We start from the raw sequence: 19,322 nt of genomic DNA on the forward strand, positions 1-19,322 counted from the left end.
GGGCGTCTTGCGTGCCTGAGGAAGGAACTCTAGTTCTCGGCTTTTTATTACCTCTGGCTGTGCTGAAGCAGCAAGGGCGAGAGAGACGTTCCTGCAAAAGTGTTGCGGGCGTGAAATAACAGGGAGTCGGCTGGGAGCGGGGCCACGCGCCCCAGAGAGACCCAGGGACAGGCGATGGGGGGAAGGAAAGGAGACCAGAAAACACTGCAGAGAGACGGGGGAGAAGGCCAAAGCGGGAGGAAAGAGAACAAAGGGCAAGAGGAGAGGAAGTCGAGAAAAGTTGGGACACGGGAGTTGAAAGTTTGAGAAAGGAGGCGAGAGAGCAAGCGAGGACAGTGTAAGAAAAGAGGAGACCGAGAAAGTGAACTGAGAGAACTCGGAGAATTCGAGAACGAAAAGGAAATAGGAAGGAGAGAAGACGGAGAAAGAAGCGGAGAGAAAAGAGGGAAGGGGAGAGGGGAAGACGTCAGAACAGAGAGACTGGGCTGGCCGAGAGGCGGGTGAGTAGCCCCGGGAGGACGCTCATCACCTGCGTGGCGCCCCCCGGTGCAGTGGTGCGGTCCTGCTCCCTTCGTCTGTGAGCCGCGGCTCGCCCAGCCTCCTAGGATTGGCTCCAGCCTCCCATTCATGTAACCTGCGTGTGCGTGTGCGTGTGTGTGGTGTGTCTCTCGCTCGCCCTCTCCGTCTGTGTGTAGAGAGCAAGGGTTGGGGACGGAGGCAGGCAGGCGAGCAGGCAGGGAGGGGAAGAAGAGGAGGGAAGCTATTAAACACACACACACGCGCGCGCGCGCGCGCACACACCCGCCCCAACCCCCCAGAAGCCTCGGGATTGCAGCTGTTTCATGTGGGGCAGCAGTGCTGGTAGGGACGCCGGCCGGGAGCGGCCGGGAGCGGGAGCCAGGAGTGCGCGCGCGACTGGAGACTTGCTGGGGCTCCGCTCCCTGCGGGAGCTATTGTTGGTCTCGCTGGAGCTGAGCGCAGAGCCGGGACCTGCTCCTTCCTGGGCGCCGTGCTCGGGCACGCGGAGCCGAGGAGCCTCGCCGCCGAGAGCGAGAGGAGCCACCGGCGCGGCGCCTTGCCTCTCTGCCGCCCTCCTCCCCGCTTCCCCAGCGGTGGTAGCCTGCAGCCACGGTAAGGCGGCGCGATCCGTTCTACGGAAAAGCGCCTTTGGGGACCGCGGCGGCGCCTCGCCCGTTCTCAATACTCTCTGCGCTCGCTAGCTGGGGCAGGGTCGGAGCAGCTCGCGAGGATGCCCAGGGCTCCGGGAGCGGGCGAGCCGCCCGCTCCCCCGGCCCGCACCGGGGGAGGCAGGGAGGACGGTAGGGGCGCGGGTTGCCGGTGAGGCGAGTCGGTTTGGAGCCCCGAGCCTCTGCCGCGCAGACCCCGGAGCTTGCTGCGGACTGGAGCCTGGGAGCCAGGGCTAGGGGAGAGCAGGGAGGTGTGCGCGGGCTGAGCTTCGTCGGCCTCGCCCGGATCCCCTTCCCCACCCTGGCCCCAGCGCCCGCAGCCGCTCTGCAGAACCGCCCGCCCCAGGGCCCCGGCGGGCGCTGGAGGAGCCCGCGAGGCGGCGCCGGGCTGCGGCGGCCCCGCACGCGCTGCGGTTGGAGGGAAGAACCGGGAGACGCGACCCCAGCCTCGCGCCCTCTGCAGCCGCCGGGTGGACACTCAGAACGCTCCCGTGTGTGTGTGTGTGTGTGTGAGAGAGAGAGAGAGAGAGACAGAGACAGAGACAGAGACAGAGACAGAGACTGCTCGTACGAGCTCCTTAGTCATTTTCCTCGCGATTTAAATATGCAGTCTTTATATTGGAGGAGCAGACGGAAAGGTGGTCTCGAGGAGTGTGTGTGTGTGTGTGTGTGTGTGTGTGTGTGTGTGTGTGTGTGTGTACACGCAACCAGGGAATCACAGTCAACTACTGAGGCGAGGGGAGGTTCAACTGGTGAGTCCTCGTTAGCTGGGCAGTAGGGTGGGCTTTGCTGGCCGCTGCCCTCCCTTCTCTGCCCTGCCTACGCCTAGGCGAGGTTGGAAAGTACTGGAAATTCAACTGCGTGGTCTCTAACTTTGGAAACTGGCTCCCCTTTCAGGGCGAGACGTTAAAGTGATTTGTGCACCCTGGTCCATGTGGACGAGGGTATTATTACTCAGGTGGCTTACGGATCCCTCTTCAGAATCGTGGCAATCCCCCGCCCGGTCCCTTACCCCCTCCTACCACCAGCCCTGGCGAGGTTTGTAGAGATGCAGCTATCTGTAAGCCACCAATGCGGCGAAAGCTGCGCGGAGAGACAGCCTGGGTTTTGCCGGGTCCTGCTTGCAGTCTTGGTATTTGACTAGACCACGAGATCGCTGCGCTACTTTTGGAAGGCGGCTGTGGGGCACACTCGGGATTCGAGCGCCGGGCTGAAAGGGTGCCCATGTGCTGAGCTGTGCGGCCGCGCACGCCGGGAGATCTGCCAAATGGCATCGCGGGCAATTACATAAACTGCCTCAGTGATTACCGGGAACGGTGATGCGAGCCCCCTGTTCGCGAAAGACAAGCCCGAAAGTTTGCCTGCTTGAGGAATGTAAGTACCGGGGCGCTCCTATCCCGGGACCAGACAAGAGAGCCGCCTCGCCACTCCTGCGACGGGCGTTGGGTGCCGATGCTGCTGTCCCCAAAGGACCGGCGATCGAGGCAGGGGCTGGGAAAAGGATCTGGGATTGATCAGAGAGAAAAAGCCGGTCAGAACTCAGGATCCATTGAGTTTACAGGGCCCAAGCCTCCCCTTGGGGGTGTTGGGAGGCCTTCCAGGGAATGCTGTATTAGGAAACTGGCTTTGTGTCCTGGGGAACCCCAAAGGCCCTTTTCTCTGCTTCTCCGAGCGCCTCCTCCCCATCTGCCACACGCAGTTCCCTTCATGTTTAGAAACCTGCCCGCGATGCCTGGTCGCCCCCTCCCCCCCGCCCCGGAGATGCCAAGCATCCCAGCAATGCAGGCCCACTCTTGCGCGGGGTTCGGAGGGAGAGTGCTGGCCTCTGCCAGAGCCTGCCACCATCAGGTACCTATTCCTGGTTTCCTGGGTTAGGCCAGCTTTGATGGGATGGGGACGGGTGCCGAGTATGGCTTCCGTCCCCCTCGCTTCTCTGTTACGCGGACAGCAATTTGCTTCTGTTGTGTTTATTCTCCACATCTCGCTGCTGCCCTTTGCCGCCTGCAGCACGCTGATGGTCTTTGATAGAGAAACCACAGTAGTAGAGTGTTTTTAAATCTTATTTTTCGCCCATAGCGGGATAAGCAACCCCAGACCTGGCAGTGCCCTGCAGATCGCTGAAGTCAGGGGCTCAGTGGCTCTGAGCTCCCTCCTCCCGCAGGCGGGGGGTGGGGGCGTGCACGGGTGGGGAATTTTTGTTTTTGCCACATTCCATCTTCCGGAAACCTCGCATCCCCTCCCCCCCGCCCCCCGCCGAAATCTCGGGTCTGTCTGAGTGTGTTCCGCGCTGTAAAATAAATCCTCCCTCCCGCAGACCTGTGGGGCCGTTCGGATTTCCTGCCACTGCCAGGATCCTTAACAATGCGATTGCAAAGCTCGTGCTCGGCTTGGGAAAAATCCCCAGGTGCCGGCCGGCCTCGCCTTGACCTTGCTGAAGGCGCCTTTAACCCGGCTGCCTGCCGGGCTGGGGCCGGGTCGCGGGGGTCCGGGAAGGTGGAGGGCGCCCTGGAGGGGCTGGGTTCGCTCCCGGGGTAGGGCGGGAATTGGGTCGCGGCGGGGCGGCCGTGGGAGGGTATGGGGCTCCGCAGCAACCTGTTTCCCTGCGCTCAGGGGCGGCGCACTCCCGCCCCTCGCCTCGGCGCTGGCCCCGCGCTACCCTCCTCCCCGCCGCCCTCTGGCAGCCTCCTGGGGTCCACGGTGGGCTGCGCGGGTCGAGGCCCAGTCGCGCTCCCCTCAGCGTCTGCCCGTGGCCCCCGGCTTGAGGCTCCTTAGCGAGCAGAGCCGCAGTCCGCGCGAGCTGGGCCGCTGGGTGGGCGGGGCCGGGGCGGGAAACCCGAGCCGAGACCGCCGCGTTCCAGGCCAAGTTCCAGCCCGCGGCGCGGCGCGGAGTGCCGGCGGCGCGTCCTTCCCCTTTCCTCGCCCGGCCCTCCACCCTCACCACCCCCGGCGCGCTCCCGGCGCCCTGCCGCTCAGCTTTGCCGGGAGCTCTCTTCTCCAAAGTTACAAGAGATGTTTTCACAGGTGGTGGCAGTGGAAGCGCGCGGGCGCGCGAGTGTGAGTTCGCGCGCGCGCTTGGGAGGGGAGGTGCGCGGCGAGGCCAGTCATCTAGCAAAAGAGATTCCTCTCTTTGTAGGCGTTAGAAGGGCGCGTTGAAAAACAATCTTGTTTTCTCTGGTGACGGTGAGGATGGGAAGTCCTTTCACCTGGTGGAATTGGACCAGTCGGAGCTGATTTCCTGAGGTGAACGTGTGTCTCCTCTCGGCCTTGCTTTGCGAATGTTTGGAGATTTGGACGTCCCCACGTTCTTCAGGACTTAGGATGGAGACGTTCATATAGTTTTAGGGGACTAATTCAGGGAAGGTTTTGTTCCTACCACGTGTCTTTGAGTGGGGGCAGGGTGCAGGTTGGTGTGTGAGTTTGCCATCTTCTGTGGTGGCGAAGTTGTTAGGGATGGAGAGGTTCAGTTTTCTAGAGAGGTCTCTTGGATTCATCTGTCAGCATCCTAGTATCAAGGCCTCTCTTTTGGGGCGGAAGGGGGGTGGAGTGGGGGCAGTAGGCCAATGAATCATCCTGATGGACTGTGGGGGGAACAGGACCAGCCTTGCTCAGTGCGGGGGCCCAGGGGGCAGAATCAAGGCTCAGCCTTAAAAAGAATCATCAGAAGACAGTTCTAGAAGCTAATGGAACGATCTGGAATATGAGGTAGTGAACTCCGTAGAAACGAGTGTTGCAGTAGAAGGCTGGGTATTGTAGGAGTGGGTGCTTTGGATCTCGAAAGGCTCTCTTCCAATAGATCTGACTCTAGGTCGTAGAATCTCCTCAACCCTCTCTGGTTTTGTGGCAGTAAATTGATAGGATGTGACTTTAACCCCTTGATTTTCTGGACGGGAGTCATGACTCTGTGGCCTTAGGCAAATTACCTTTGGAACTTCAGTTCTCTTGCTTGTAAAATGGGAAGATATTGTCTGGTTTACAACACTGTAAGGATTAAGGTCCATAAAACCTCCGACACACTGCAGGCCATTCACAGATGGTCATTCCCTCCTACCTCCTTCATCCTTTGGAACATTGTTCCTTTGAGGGTGGGGAATGGGCAGGGAACTCAACAGCCCCAGAAGAACCAGCAATATTGCATCCACAGTCTATTTAAAAACAGCTCAAATGCTTGAAACCAAAATATCTTCTCTTTTCTTAGAAAAGTCACTTCCAGTTTTGTTAGAATTTCTCCCTCATTGAGTCCTTTTTTTCTGACAGAATTACATCGTTGTGCAGGTTGGCATGTTGTGTAACCTGATATTTCCAGATCAAAAATTACAAATATGGGAAAGAAGGTGATTAAGAATTTAAGATACTGTTGGGCAACAAGCAGGGACTCAGTTTGAGATGTCTGCCCACTTTGAATGTCATAGAGGTTGAAGGAAAATGAAACCTACTAAGCACACAGTACAACCCTCACCTGGGTACTTAGCTGCTGGTATAGTTCTAATGGACAGCTGCTCTACCTGGACCCCAACCCTCCTGCTGTTCCTGTCCCAATACATTCTCCCACATCCAGAAATGTAAAACATAAAAAGAACAATGGGATTTAAATCACCTCCTTGCAGGTTTGATTCCAAGAGCCTAGCAGGGTAAATCAACGTCAGTTTCAGGGCCAGTTTTTTTTACCTGCGTTCTTACATGGTCTATCAGCCTGGTTTATCGTAACTGAAAGCTAAATCGCTCCATCTTTACTTTGCGCTGACAGACTGCTATGGGGGCCACTTTGAAGGTAACACATTCCCCAGTTCCCAGGGAACCAAGCATGCGTGGATCCCTGAATTTATAGTTTTCCATAAGGAAGGCTTCTAATGAAACTGTAAATGTGGAGGCTTAGTCCTCTGTAGGTTATATATTTTTACTTTGTCACAGTTTGTTTCCTAACTTTTATTGTCTTTATTCTAATTACCAAAGCAATATATGTTCACTGTAGCAAAGTAAGACAATATAGAGAAAAGCAAAAAAAAAAAAAGTTTCACCACATTTGTGGTTGTACCTTGTGATTTCTCTTTATGACTGTAGAAAAAAGTGAGATCATAGTTACAATATTTTGAATGCTTATTTTCCTTTAATGATAAATCTTTCCATGTTATAACTTTCCCCCCTATGGCAACATTTTTAATGGCTACATAGAACCCCAGTGTTTTAATATGGCATAATTTAGTTGAACAGTACCCAAATTTTGACATTTCGTTTATTTTTAGTTTTTTTGTTATTATCACAGAGCTGCAGTAATTATTCTTGTACACACTGTGTAATTTTAGTATTTCCTTAAGATAAATCCCTAGAAAGTGGGATTGTAGGGTCAGAGGCATATGCCATGGTGAGACTTCTGTCACACGTGAGAAGGAGTAGGGTCTACTGTGATTTCTACTTCCTTTTTTTTTGCGGTACGCGGGCCTCTCACTGTTGTGTCCTCTCCCATTGCGGAGCACAGGCTCCGGACGCGCAGGCTCAGCGGCCATGGCTCACGGGCCCAGCCGCTCCGCGGCATGTGGGATCTTCCCGGACCGGGGCACGAACCCGCGTCCCCCGCATCGGTAGGTGGACTCTCAACCACTGTGCCACCAGGGAAGCCCTCTACTTCATTTTTTTAACCAGACTATGGCAGCTTACTTTGCAATCCCTCTTGGGAGCTTAGGTAGTAGAGGAAGGTAGGGGTGATAAACAAACCTCAAGCAGGAGATTTGCATAACTTTGAGCTGTTCTGCTAAACTGATAGGCAAATCTTTTTTCCAAGAACATTTTTCTTCGAATGAGTCTTCACTCTGTAGCCCTTCAGCCAACAATGGAGTTGAAATATGTAGATATGTGTCTCTGTATTGTAGGTGGGGCTGGCTCCCTGGTGAATGACAAACAGTTCCTCAGAGAAGTGAGTGTGTCTTTGCATTTGGATTCCCCCCTCCCTGCCTTTTTTTTTTTTTTTTTTTTGGTTCAGAGGTCTTAGAAAAGCTTCGTAAGGAAGCCACCCCACAGTAAGCTTATCCGCCCTCCTAACCCCACCCTACCCTGCACAGCATTTATTGGGAAAATCAGCCTAAATGTCTCACTTCATGATCCCTGGGCACAAAAAAAAAAAAAAAATGCCTACATGCTATTTCCAAAGTGGTAGTAATTGGGCGCTACTCTTGTCCCATCTTTGCCTGGGCCAGTTCAATCTGAGGGTGTGTTTGTCAGCCTTCCTCTTTCACGTGTCAGATTTCTGTGACCCAGAAAAGATTTGTTCCCTGTGGTTAGATGACTCGTCATCTGACAAAGGATTCTGTGCAGCCAGTGGGGGAAGTCCTGTCTTCCCATTACCAAGGTGTCCCCAGGCTCAGCAGAAGACATCAGGAGTTCCTTTAGATAGGATGGAGAGGTCACCTCAGCATTGTTTGATGGTGTGGTCACCATAAAGGAAACCCACTTTGCTGGTCACAGCCTCTGAATTCTGACAAGTGTTTAGATGCTGCCTTGATACTGATTCCACTCCAGTTTCACTAGAGAAGGTGAGAGAATATTTTTGTCCTTTGTCACATTCCAAACATCAAATCGGGCTTTTCTTTCATTTGGAAAACAAAAAGGACATCAGTGTAGCAGGATCTCAAGAGCAGGTGTTGCGTGTCCCCTGAGTCCTGCATTTGCTTTGCCAGTGGATGGTAGCCCTGTGCTGGGCCCACGGTGGGGAAAGGGTATCAGATGCAATTAATTAAACATTATAATTGTCAAGAACCCTAGGTTTTAAGGATGTTTGTCTCATAAAGACCCCATTTTCTTGCTGTGGAATGATGGTTGATTTGTAAAAGTCTGGTCTTCGAACTCTTTGAAAGTCAAACCAAAGAGTTGGAGCTAATACTTATGGCTCCGGTGAAACACTTGCCCATTCCTGGAATCAGTTTCCCTCTCTAGAAAATTAGGTTGGGAGAGGAGAGTAGATTTGATGTTTTATAAGGTAGTGCTTCTCAAACTTTAATGTGAACACAACTTACCCAAGAATCTTGTTACAATGCAGGTTCTAATTCAGTAGGTCTAGAGTAGGTCTGAAGATTCTTGGGGCCCAAGAATCTGCATTTCCGACAAGCTCCCAGGGGATGCTTTGCTGCTGGTCCATAGTCCAGCTTGGAGTAGCAAGGTTTCAAGCTGCTTCCTACTCTGACATTATTATAGAAAGTAATAATAGTGACCTCCAGATGTCAGGGGGAACGGTCTTATATTTATAGTTTGGTGTTGTAAAAGGATGTGTCCGTTCTTGCCTTTGGGGCTTTGAGAATTGGCATCTTCATTTCCCCAGGCAGAGTAGGGAGGGACATTGTCAATTCTCTCATCCTGCGGTTGTCCAGGAAGTGGAAGAATGGGGCAGGAGCAAAACAAACGGAGTACCTTCTGTGTGTCAGGTAGCTGCTTACGGGCCATGTTCTGGATGGGGAAACAAGCTCAGAAAGTCAAGCCATACGCCCAGGGGCACACACCAAGGCCCAGCATTTGATCATACACTTCTTGGCCTGCAAACCTTATTTTTCTTAGTGTGGCAACTTTGTAAGTTTCTAGAATGCCACATGATTAAAACTGAGTGCTTAGCAAAGTGTTTCCCTTTAGAGGTGCTTTTACTGGGCCTACCTAAGAGTGGATCAAGACATTTAAAAATTCGCATCATTATCATGCAAGCAATTAAAGTGCTTAAGAGCTTAAAAGCAATTTGTTCAAGTTGGTTAAATATCCGCCCTCCCCAATCTTGTTTGTATTATTAATTTATTCATCAAACTGTGACATCAAAACCATTGTGAAGGTAAATTTCAGTATCTTCCGATTCGTGAAATCTTTCAAATAAAAGGACTTTGCATTGATGAGAGCCACAGTGGAAGGATCTGTTTCAGGATGAGTCAGAGAAACCAGCCTTTTACTAAATAAACCCAGCCCTGCTTTGGCCTCTGGATGAGTATTGGTCATTGAAACGTTTTATTAACGTGCAGTTATTCTGAGAACCAGTCAGCAATGCAGCTCTTTGCAAACATTAATTAGCAGATCTTCACATCACCCCCACATGGCAGATGAATAGCATTAATCCTGCATCTGAGAGAACAAATGGACACACAGCAATAAGGGTAGAAGAAGCAAACTCTTGCCTTTCAGGAAGGATGATAGAGGTAGGTGAAATTAGGGGACTCCATGAGTTTGTCACTTAATAAATACTCGGTGGTATACTAGGTAACTGCAGAGCTGTGCTGTGCAAGGTGGTGGTCACTAGTCACAAGTTAAGTTAAATTTAATTAAAATTAAGTCACATTAATAATACATTGCCTCAGTTGCACTAGCCAGATTTCAAGTGTTCAAGAGAGGATAGAGCCTCCCATATCAGACAGCCCAAATACAGATCATTTCCATCATCGCAGAAAGTTCTTTTGGACATCGTTGGTCTAGAAGCTTGGGATAATCAAAGGCTAAGGCAAAGGTCCTTGCCCTTCTGGAACTCTCATGTAAAATATCCTAAAAGGATACCTGATATTTGACAGCCATTATATAACCCAAGCTGTGGCTGGGTCCTTCTGGGTGGTGCGTAGGGACCCAACCCATTGCAGCTCAGACTTCAGTTCAAATCCTTGTTCATCCACGTACTGGTTCTATGACTAGAGGTAGGTTATTTAAACTCTCTGTGCCTCTTTGCAGATTCATGCTACTATTTTTCACTTATTAGCCAAGATTATTTGAAACACAATGTTAGATTCTGCAGAAGGTGCTGGGAGACAGGTATTCTCCTTTGCTGCTGGTGGAAAGCAAATTAACATACCCTTTTAGGAAAGCAGTTTGGCAATAACTGTCAGTGGTCCTAGAAACACTTATTCCCATTATTCCAGTATTCCAATTCTAGGAATCTCGCCAAAGAAAATAATCAGAGATGGGCAGAAGAGATGTAAGAATAAAAATGTTCATTGTAGTGTTATTTATAATGGTGAAAAAAGAAGAAAAACAGTTGGATTGGACAAGTAAAATATGGCAGAGCCAAGCAGTGGGATATTATACAAAGATTAAATGTTGTTTCTGACATGTTTTTTGTGGCATGGGAAAATGCCACAATAAAATTTATGTTTAGAATAATACTGAACACTCTACTGTTAAATCCCAAATATATTTTTCAAAGCAGGCATTTGTTGAAACAGGGCTACGGAGAAATAGACAAAGTATTAAAGGTTGTAACCTGTGAATTAATAGAATTTTTGATGATTTTGAGAGAATCATTTTAGCTTTTTCCTCTAAATTTTGTGTTTTATTTTATTTTGTTTTACTTTTTTTTTTTTTTTTAACTGAATTAACCTATAAAGTTTGGCAGCTGCGTGCCCTCCTGGGGCCCTGTGCTCTCCCCTGTGCTGTGCGGTCAGGGACTCCCAGCTGTTCCTAATCTGCCCTTTCTAGCAGTCTGGAATTTCTGGCTTATCCTGTCTAGTGTTTGTCTACCGTCAAGGCCTGGACGTGCTTCCTAGCATCCAACCTGAATCGCTCCTTACAGCCCCTGAAGTCAGTTTCTACGGTGAGCGCTCTCAGGTGATTACGACTAAGCAGCCTGGAGTATTGGGGAGAATATCAGCTTTGAAGCCCGAAAGAACTGGGTCGGACCCTGACCCTCACCTCCTGGCTGTGTGACCTTGGGCAACCCTTCTGGGCCTCAGAGTCCTCATGTGTAAAATCGGGAAAGCAGCAGAGCCCGTCTCATATCACACGGCTGTGAGGATTAAGTGTTCATTCAGGAGAACACCTGGCACACACGGGTAAGTAAGGACGCAGGTGACTTTGGGGCCGGGTGTGCGGTGCCGTTGAGAACGTTAGCCACTTTGTCCCCCAGGATGCTCTCTGGAGGTTGGCAGGATCCCTACTTTCCTGATGAAGGAGTATGGCATCTGGTGGTTGCAAGACTTGTCCCTGTCACGTGGGTTTGGGTTTGCAGACCTGGGACTCAACCGATGCCTGGCTGATGCTGAGTCATGTGCCTTCTCTGGTACAGGCCGGCAAGCTCTATTGCTGCCTGGGCCGTTTTCCTTTGTGTATTGGTTTCCCTGGGACGCACTTCATCCTAATCTGGTGTAAACCCCTCAACATTTCCCAGCCGTGCAATCGTCCCTCTCAAGGAATAAATAAAGTGGACATTCCTTTTATGCAGGTTGAATGATTATAGCAAAAAGATGCCTAACTAAAAAGTAGTCCTGATAGGGTGACAGAGGCAGGGGTGCTCGGCCTAGAAACACTTTCCAGGATTTATCCGGGACGCCGTGGTCCAGCTCACTTTTTGCCCTCTTGAAAGGTCTCCCACACTTCCCCTCTTGGTAGCTTGAAAGAGACCCCAGATTTGTGGATGGCCCCGCTGCCAATCCTGATACTTTATTTCTGTGGGACCTCGGCAAGTTACTTACTGTCTCCACGCCTTAGTTTCCTTATACATAAATTGGGAATAATAATGATTATCGGGTAAGGATGTTGAGAGGATTATCATGAAAGAATGTGGCAGTTTTGTGAGTCCTTGTCATTGTTGAATGAGCATCATTATTTCCAGAGCCTTCAAAGTAACTTCTTGAGGGTCACCAGAGTCATGAGTTCTTTTTCCTCCACTATGGATGGTTCTCCCAGGTACTTCAGTTAAGTACTTTTTAAAGCCGTGTAAGACAGTAGTCAGTGCCAATGGATTTGGGGTTGAATTCGCTGTTCGTCTCCTGGTAGCTGTATGAGTTCAAGTAAGTTACTTCTCTGAGCTTTCAACATTCTTTTTTTCATTTATAAAATGGAAACCAGAAGTCTCTACCTCAAAGGGTTGGTGTGGGATTGGTGAAGCCTGTATAGTGCCTCACAGGCAGCGTCTTCTGTGAATGGTAGCTCTTGGCATTGCTATTTTTCTTTCCTTTTATCTCCTCACCCACTCACCTCCTGGTCCTCTGATTCTTCCTTCCAGAGCCTTGACTGAACTGCCATCATAGTTCAGCAGTGGACATAGGTGTGCATGTGTGTGGGGGGCAGTCTGGGTGCTTGGGACGGTTCAAGGAAGCCTATTCAGGTTTTTGCAGGTCAGACTCTGGGAGGACCTCTGGCATCCCTGCCTTCTGAAAATGAAGGTGCCTGTAGAAGTGGAAAAACCATCCTGGTTCTGATTCCAGCTCTGTCCCTTTGCTACTCTGCACCAGCTTGGTCAGAATCATTCTCTACCTGCTTCTCTGAGCTGCCGTCAGGTGCTAGATTTCAAGTTCCAGCACAGCACCCTGCACACTGGATCCCAGCCTTGTCTGTACCTTAGCATCACCTGGGGACTCTTATCAATGACCAGCACCCCAGCCCCACCTCCGAGTGCCCTATAACGGCTCTGGCTGGGACCCAGGCATCAGAGCTCTGCAAAGCTCCCCAGGGGATGCCAAGGTGTAGCCGAGACTGAGAAATGGTGCAGAGTGTAGAGCCTCGTGACATGTTTGTTTCCTCCCTTCTTCAAAGAAGTGTAAAGTGATCCTGTGCTGAGGAATTTATGTATGAGGCAGGTGACCTAATTTATTTGAGCCTTGGGACTACGGATATAGCAATCGAGGCTTCTTTCCCACCCCTTCCCCGGGCCTTCTGGCAAACTGGGGCATCTTCAAGGGTTAGAAAAAAAGTAGCCTTGTCTCCCAGCCTATCCTGTTGTTCCAACACAGTTATGTTCTGAGTGCTAGAAAAGGCCTAGCCCTCGCCTGGAGATGTTGTGATACTGCTTTGACCTGGTTTTGCTCCTTTTATGTTTGTTTCTGGGCAGAGTGCTGTTAACTATTCATGCACAGCTCTCCACCCAGCCAGCGGGGCCTCAGGATTCCCTGGGTAGAAAAGGGAATGCCTGATCCATGTCCACTTCCTGTAAAAGGCTAATGAGATGGAAGTAGCTCTTCAGGGTTGGTGCCAGAGTCCTGATATGGCCCAAAGGCTTGGAGACTCTGCACTTCTGGATGGTTTGGGTGATTTTTACATCTTTTAGGTAATTCATATTTGCTTGAGAAATCCTCCTGCTTGAGATCATCTCAAACCCCACCCCACCCCCGTGCCCCAAGCTGGGAAAACATGCTGTGCTCTGGAGAGGGCCTTTGAAGCTTAACATGCATGGGCACTGCCTGGGGACTCTTCCAAGCATGGGTTCTGATTCAGTCAGTGGGAGCGTGGGCCTGAGACTCTGCATTTCTAATAAGCTCCCAGGAGATGCTGATGCTGTTTGTTCAAGGCCCACAGGTTCTAAAACCTTGATCTTCCTTCCTGCTCCCTTCTCCTTCTCACCTCCCCAAGTTCAGGACTATCACGCGTGGAGTATCAGAGTGAGTGGAGTCCATCAGATTTGTGCATCTCTTTGTCAGTATTGTGGTGGCCTCAGCGGTGGCAGCTGCGGGGGGACACTAGACATAGTCAACAGTGGTCATTTTCATAGTGTCACAGAAAGATTCCAGTTCCACATACTACATTGTCCTCTTCAGGCTTCTTTCATGTCCTCAAACTAATTAAACCTCATGACACATTGTGGAATAGGTAGTTATTTTTATTGCTAGGATAAATATTACTTTGAAAATTTTATAACGTGCATCATGTTTTTATTTAATGTGATTTTTTTCTGATTACACCAGTAGTACCTGTAAACAACAGAAAATGTAAAAAACCTAAGATAACCCAGAGAACGAATGAAAAAGACCCATAATCCTGCCATGTAGAGGTAGCTCCTTCCAGCATTTTGGTTTCCTCTCCAATATTGAGTCTACATATAATCCTACTCCCCCTCCCCCAAACCCTTCCCCTGCCATTTGGAGCAGATTGTACATATTGTTTTGCAACCTTAATATATCATATTTCCCCATGCCATTAAACTTTCTCTCCAAAATGACTTTAAATAGCGACATAGTATTCTGTCATAAGGATATGTCATTATTTGTTTAACCAATTTCCTGTTGCTGTTTTCAGTTTTTTACCACTGCCAATAATGCTGAGATCAACATTTTAATGTGCTTGTCTGTTTATTTCCTTCAGCACAATTTCTTTACTTGAAATTGCTGGGTCAAAGATTATGCAGCTTTTTTTTTTTTAAGGCTTTTGATATGTGATGCTAAATGGTCCTGGGGAAGGATTGAGCCCAGTTTAAGTTCCCTCTTGTTTGCTAAGACTTAGATCAAGGAAGTTATCATTGCTCACATTTTATGTGGGGAGCTGTCACTCACCAGCAGTGCCAGGGTATCACTGGAGACACCCAGAGCAGACGTGCCTCGCTGGCACCCCAGCTCCTGGCCAGAGTGTGTGGAATGGCATCCATGCTCAGTGCAATGGTCACTGGGCTGTCAGGGTGACCAGCACCACATTTTGCTTCCTGGATCTGTGAAGATGGCTGTATTTTTGAGGGAAGAGGGTCTTTGGGAGACACAGTGTCTCCTAAACTTTAGGCTCATAATCAAAATATATCCAGAGCCTGACCATTCCCACCACCTGCACTTTTGCCACCCTGGTCGGAGCCCCATCTTCTCGTATCTGGAGGACTGCATAACTTCCCCTACTGGGCTCCTGCTTCTGTACTCACCCCCTTGCACTTCATTCTCAACACAGCAGCTAGAGTGATCCCATTAAGACGTGAATCAGAACAGGTCACCCCTCTGTTCAAAACTCTGTAATGGCTCCCCGTTGGCCTTGGAGTAAAGGTCATGGTCCCCCCACGACCTACAAAGAGCTCCTCCATGCCAAGTCTCCCTGGCATCTCTGACCCCACCTCCCGCTCTGTTGGAACACTTCAGGCCCACTCCTGCCTCAAGGCTATGACTTCTGCCTGGAGTGTTCTTCCCCTGGACATCTGCATGGCTAGCTGCCCACCTCCAAGTCTTTGCTCCTCCATCACCTTCTCCTCAAGGCCCACCCTGACAATCCTGTTGCATTGGTGAACCCCCTTCCCTGCCCCTAGTGTTCCAGGCCCCTCCTACCCTGCTGTATATTTTCTTCTTTCCATGGTGTTAAATACTATGTGTTACAGTTTTAACAAGATCATCCTGGCTGCATATTTTCTTCTTTCCATGGTGTTAAATACTATGTGTTACAGTTTTAACAAGATCACCCTGGCTGCTGTGTTAAGAATAATCTGAGGGCAGAACTGGGGGTCCAGTTCAAGGGCAGAACATGCTATATAATTTACTTCTTTGTTATGCATATGGGCTGTGGACATAAATAAAGATCACCCAGCTGAGAGCAGGCAGAGGCTCTTTATTCAGAGCTGGCTGTAACAAGGGAATCGGCCACCATCATGAGCCTCAGGTGAGACTCAAAGGCAGGCAGGGAAGTGGGGACGGTTGACAGTGAAAAAAGGGGAAGGCTTGAGGGCTGCTTTGATTGGAGGCTGTTGGCCTGAGGAAGCTGGGGGCGGGCCGTCTTCTGTGTTTGGTTTGGGAAGCATATTTGTCTTTTCTCATTGGTCCTGATGTGGATGGGGAGGAAAAATTAGGAAAGCTGGCAGGTTACTGACCAAGTCCTGACCATGGGGGGCTGGTTCCTACAGAGCTTGGGGGATCAGATTTCGGTTTTCATATGTCTGGCTGTTTTCCATTGCAGTGAAAAAAGGGGAAGGCTTGAGGGCTGCTTTGATTGGAGGCTGTTGGCCTGAGGAAGCTGGGGGCGGGCCGTCTTCTGTGTTTGGTTTGGGAAGCATATTTGTCTTTTCTCATTGGTCCTGATGTGGATGGGGAGGAAAAATTAGGAAAGCTGGCAGGTTACTGACCAAGTCCTGACCATGGGAGGCTGGTTCCTACAGAGCTTGGGGGATCAGATTTCGGTTTTCATATATGTCTGGCTGTTTTCCATTGGTCTGTTTAGCCTCTCGGGACTGTGGTGCGTCTCCACGAGGCAGCCATCTTTGTGTTTTGTTCACTGAGGTAACCCCAGTGCCTAGAGAGTGTCTGCCACTCTCAAGAAGAGTCTCTCGATCTTGGCTGAATTCTGTGCTGGGTTTGGCCTACATGACCTCTTGCTTGAGAAGAGCAAGGACAAGAAATCAAAAGGACGGGAAATCCACTCACAGTCCTCAAGCTGAGGTCTTGTTTTTCCCATTTTCCAGAGGAGAAAAGGGGGCTCACAGAGGTTCGACCTCTTACCCAGGGTCACGCCTGCCCCGCCACCAGTGAGTCAGGGAGCCAGGGTTCCTGCCCAGATCTACCTGACCGTAAAGGAGATGTCCGTGTGCAGGAGCTGTTCTGTAGTTAGTCCACGGGAAGTGGAGGGGTGGGGAGCTCGTCCACTCTCCTTTGTGGCAGGAGCAAGATACACACCATCTTCAGATGTCTCTGAATTTTCAGCTAAAATTTTAATAGAAGATGTGCAGCCTCTCCCGACACCTGCCTGCACTGATGACTGGTGCCTTGTAGCTAAAATTAATTAAGGTTCCTAGAAAGAGAATTTCCCTTCATAACCTACCCCTGAAGGTGGAAATAGGCTGGAAATTCATTCTACACCAGAGTTTGGGTGATTGTCTCAGGCTCCAAACAAGTTTCTAAGGCCCCCCTTTGGGCGTGTGTGTGTGTGTGTGCGTGCGCGCGTGTGTGCGCGCGTGTGCGTGTGTGTGCGCGTGCGCGCGTGGTGGGGCCGGGGATGGTTGGGTAGAATGCCTATCATTTACAGCACATTCTTGGAACTTTTCAAGTTAAAGTGTTGCCATGGTAACTCTCATGGTTGTCATTTCTTGATTTGGTGTTGTCACTCATCTCAGTTTCCCATCCCTTAATAATCGTGAAATTCAAGTTACTTGTTCAGAAGTGGACCCCAGAGGCAGGCAGGCAGAGGCCAGAGGGAGGATGTGACCTGGGGAAGGCCAGCAGATGTCACAGAGCTCACTGCAGAGGGGGTGCCAGGTCCAGCTAAGATAGGCCATTTGATCCCTACTATGTGCTGAGCACCCCCTCTACTGTGTGCCAAACATTGCAGCTCTGCCAGGCTGACTTGCGATGCTCCGTTACCAACTCTATGAGCAGTGGAGCCAGGATTTGAGTCTGGATCTTTCTGGCTTCACATCTGTGTTCTTCTACTTCACCATTCCAGCAGTCAGGAAAACCTGACCAGGACTCTGGGGCTGGTTTCTTAGGAGCTAACCAGCAATCTTTCCCCAGGGGTTCCAGAGGCCAAGGTAGGCCAGAGCTGGGTGGAGAGCTGGCTTCAGTTCAGCATCAGGGAGAACATCCTACCAAGTATTGCACTGCCTGTGAAGGAAGTGAGCTCCCCATCACGGGAGGAGTGCAAGCAGGGGGCTGTCAGAGTATGGAGGAGAATCTTCCTACAGGCTGGACTCACTGTCCTCTTTAAAGATTCAGTTACAGAACGGCTGGCTCCCTTTGCTGAGGCTGCTCATCTGGATCCTTGGCATGGTTATGGAGTATCCTGATTAATCAGTCCATTAAAGCTTGCTGAGTGAGCTGTAACCTGCAGTAGGGGTCATTCAGGACAGAAGGTCAGGGGACTCCACTCAGACCTAAAGGTTCTTACGATAGCATAAGAGTATTATCAGACGTGGTGAGTTGGAGAGTCAGGCCGACCTTGTTTAAATCCTGGCTGAGCCATCACTGGCCCACGCGTTCTCTGCTTTGGCACCATTGACTGGATGATTCTTTGTAGTGGGGGAGTGGTCCCTGGTTGAGATCCACTGCGCCAATTTGTATGACCTTTGGCAGATTCAGTAACCTCTTAGTTTTAGTTCCTTCATCTCTAATATGGAGTAACAGGACCTCCTTTCAGGAGGAAACGGAGTAACATTAATCAGGCCTCCAGCACAGCCTGGCACCAAGGAGACACATCTGAGAAAGAACTCTCATACCTAGGTTGTCTGGGGGAGGCAAAACAAGATTCCAACAGAAAGAAGGTTTGGGGTCAGACTTGAAGGGTGAGAAGATGTTTTTCAAAAGGACAAGAAATATCGCGATCATATTCCTCCTCTTCCCTCTGTTCTCCGGGGCTTCCTCTCACTTGCTGATCACTCCCCTTTTCTCTCCTGCAAAGTCGGCCAAAGAGACTCTCTGAGACCCTTGGCTCATGGAAGCAGTAGGTTTGATTTTGGCCTCCCATTTAACCCTCCCTCAACTCCCGCCCCGTGCCTCCTGTTCCTGGCGTGAGCATAGATTTTTCCCCAAACCTGGAGCAGGCCAAGAACAGGCCCTTTTCCCTGTCTTGTTAAGTATGAATTGGAAATTGTTTCCATGTAGCTCCCCTGCCAAAAAAATGCCCTGAGTAAGCGTTCAGAGCTGGCCTGGAGGCAACAGGAGCTACAAAGGCAGCCGAATATTTCATGAAGACCTTTTCATACCACATGCTCTGCTCTTATGGAGGGGGTGGGGGAGAGAGCAAGCTTGGGAGTCAGGTTATCTCAGTCTGAGCCCTGACTCTTTGGTGGAGCTTTGGAGGAAGTCCCTTAACTTCCCTGAATCTCAGTTTCCTCACCTGTGAAATGTACAGGCTTTCAACTAATTAGGGATTTGTTGTGAGGGTCTGTCAGAGGCAATGTAGGTAAAGTATCCGGCAAGGTGCCTGGCACAGAGTAGGTGCTTAGTAAACATTAACTTTCTCGCTGGATTCTTCCTATTCTCTTCCCAGAATGTGTGCCTTTGGGAACAGCATAGTCCTTCTGGGTGACACAGGCCCGTGGCGTGGGACTCCTAGAGGGATTAGGCTCAGGGCAGCCTACCAGCCAGCTCCTTTGCATCTGAGCTTTGGGATCAGGCCCAGCATCCTTGGAGAGCTCACAGAAGGCAAGATGTAGAGAAGTCTCGCTGCTCCAATAGCTGAACATACTGTCAATTCCAAACTAAGCCAGCCTATCCGAAGGCTGGTTTAAAATAAAGAGGTGACAAGCAAGTGCCTTCCTGGTCTTTGTTCAAAGATGAGTAATTAGAAGAGCAAAATAGAAGCCTGATGAGGCTTTCCTGCCCCAGGCCCAGGCTCCAGCCTCAGGCCAGACCCTAGCCCCTCCCTATTCCTCCCAGGGAGGCAAGGTTGCTGTAAAGAAAACAAGAGGATAGTGGTGTTTTGTAACTATATTTATACCTATATCAGACTTGATGTTAATGCCTCTGAATAATTTATCATTTTTCTTTCTCAGCTGGCCTCTCCAGCAATTTTCTCTCTCAGGGT

At 50.2% G+C, this 19,322-nt stretch overlaps 1 protein-coding gene across 1 annotated transcript in view; it reads left to right on the forward strand.

Moving 5' to 3' along the window:
- The first annotated feature begins 1,053 nt into the window (after window positions 1-1,053).
- The window catches only part of TENM4 (teneurin transmembrane protein 4), a 758,990-nt gene continuing 740,721 nt past the window's right edge, over window positions 1,054-19,322 (forward strand). The window contains exon 1 of the mRNA XM_055091504.1: window positions 1,054-1,131. The gene's annotated coding sequence lies outside the window, so the exon portion shown is untranslated. The remainder of the gene's footprint in view (window positions 1,132-19,322) is intronic.

Source organism: Physeter macrocephalus, chromosome 16 (assembly GCF_002837175.3).
Source record: "Physeter macrocephalus isolate SW-GA chromosome 16, ASM283717v5, whole genome shotgun sequence".
Lineage (NCBI taxonomy): Eukaryota > Metazoa > Chordata > Mammalia > Artiodactyla > Physeteridae > Physeter > Physeter macrocephalus.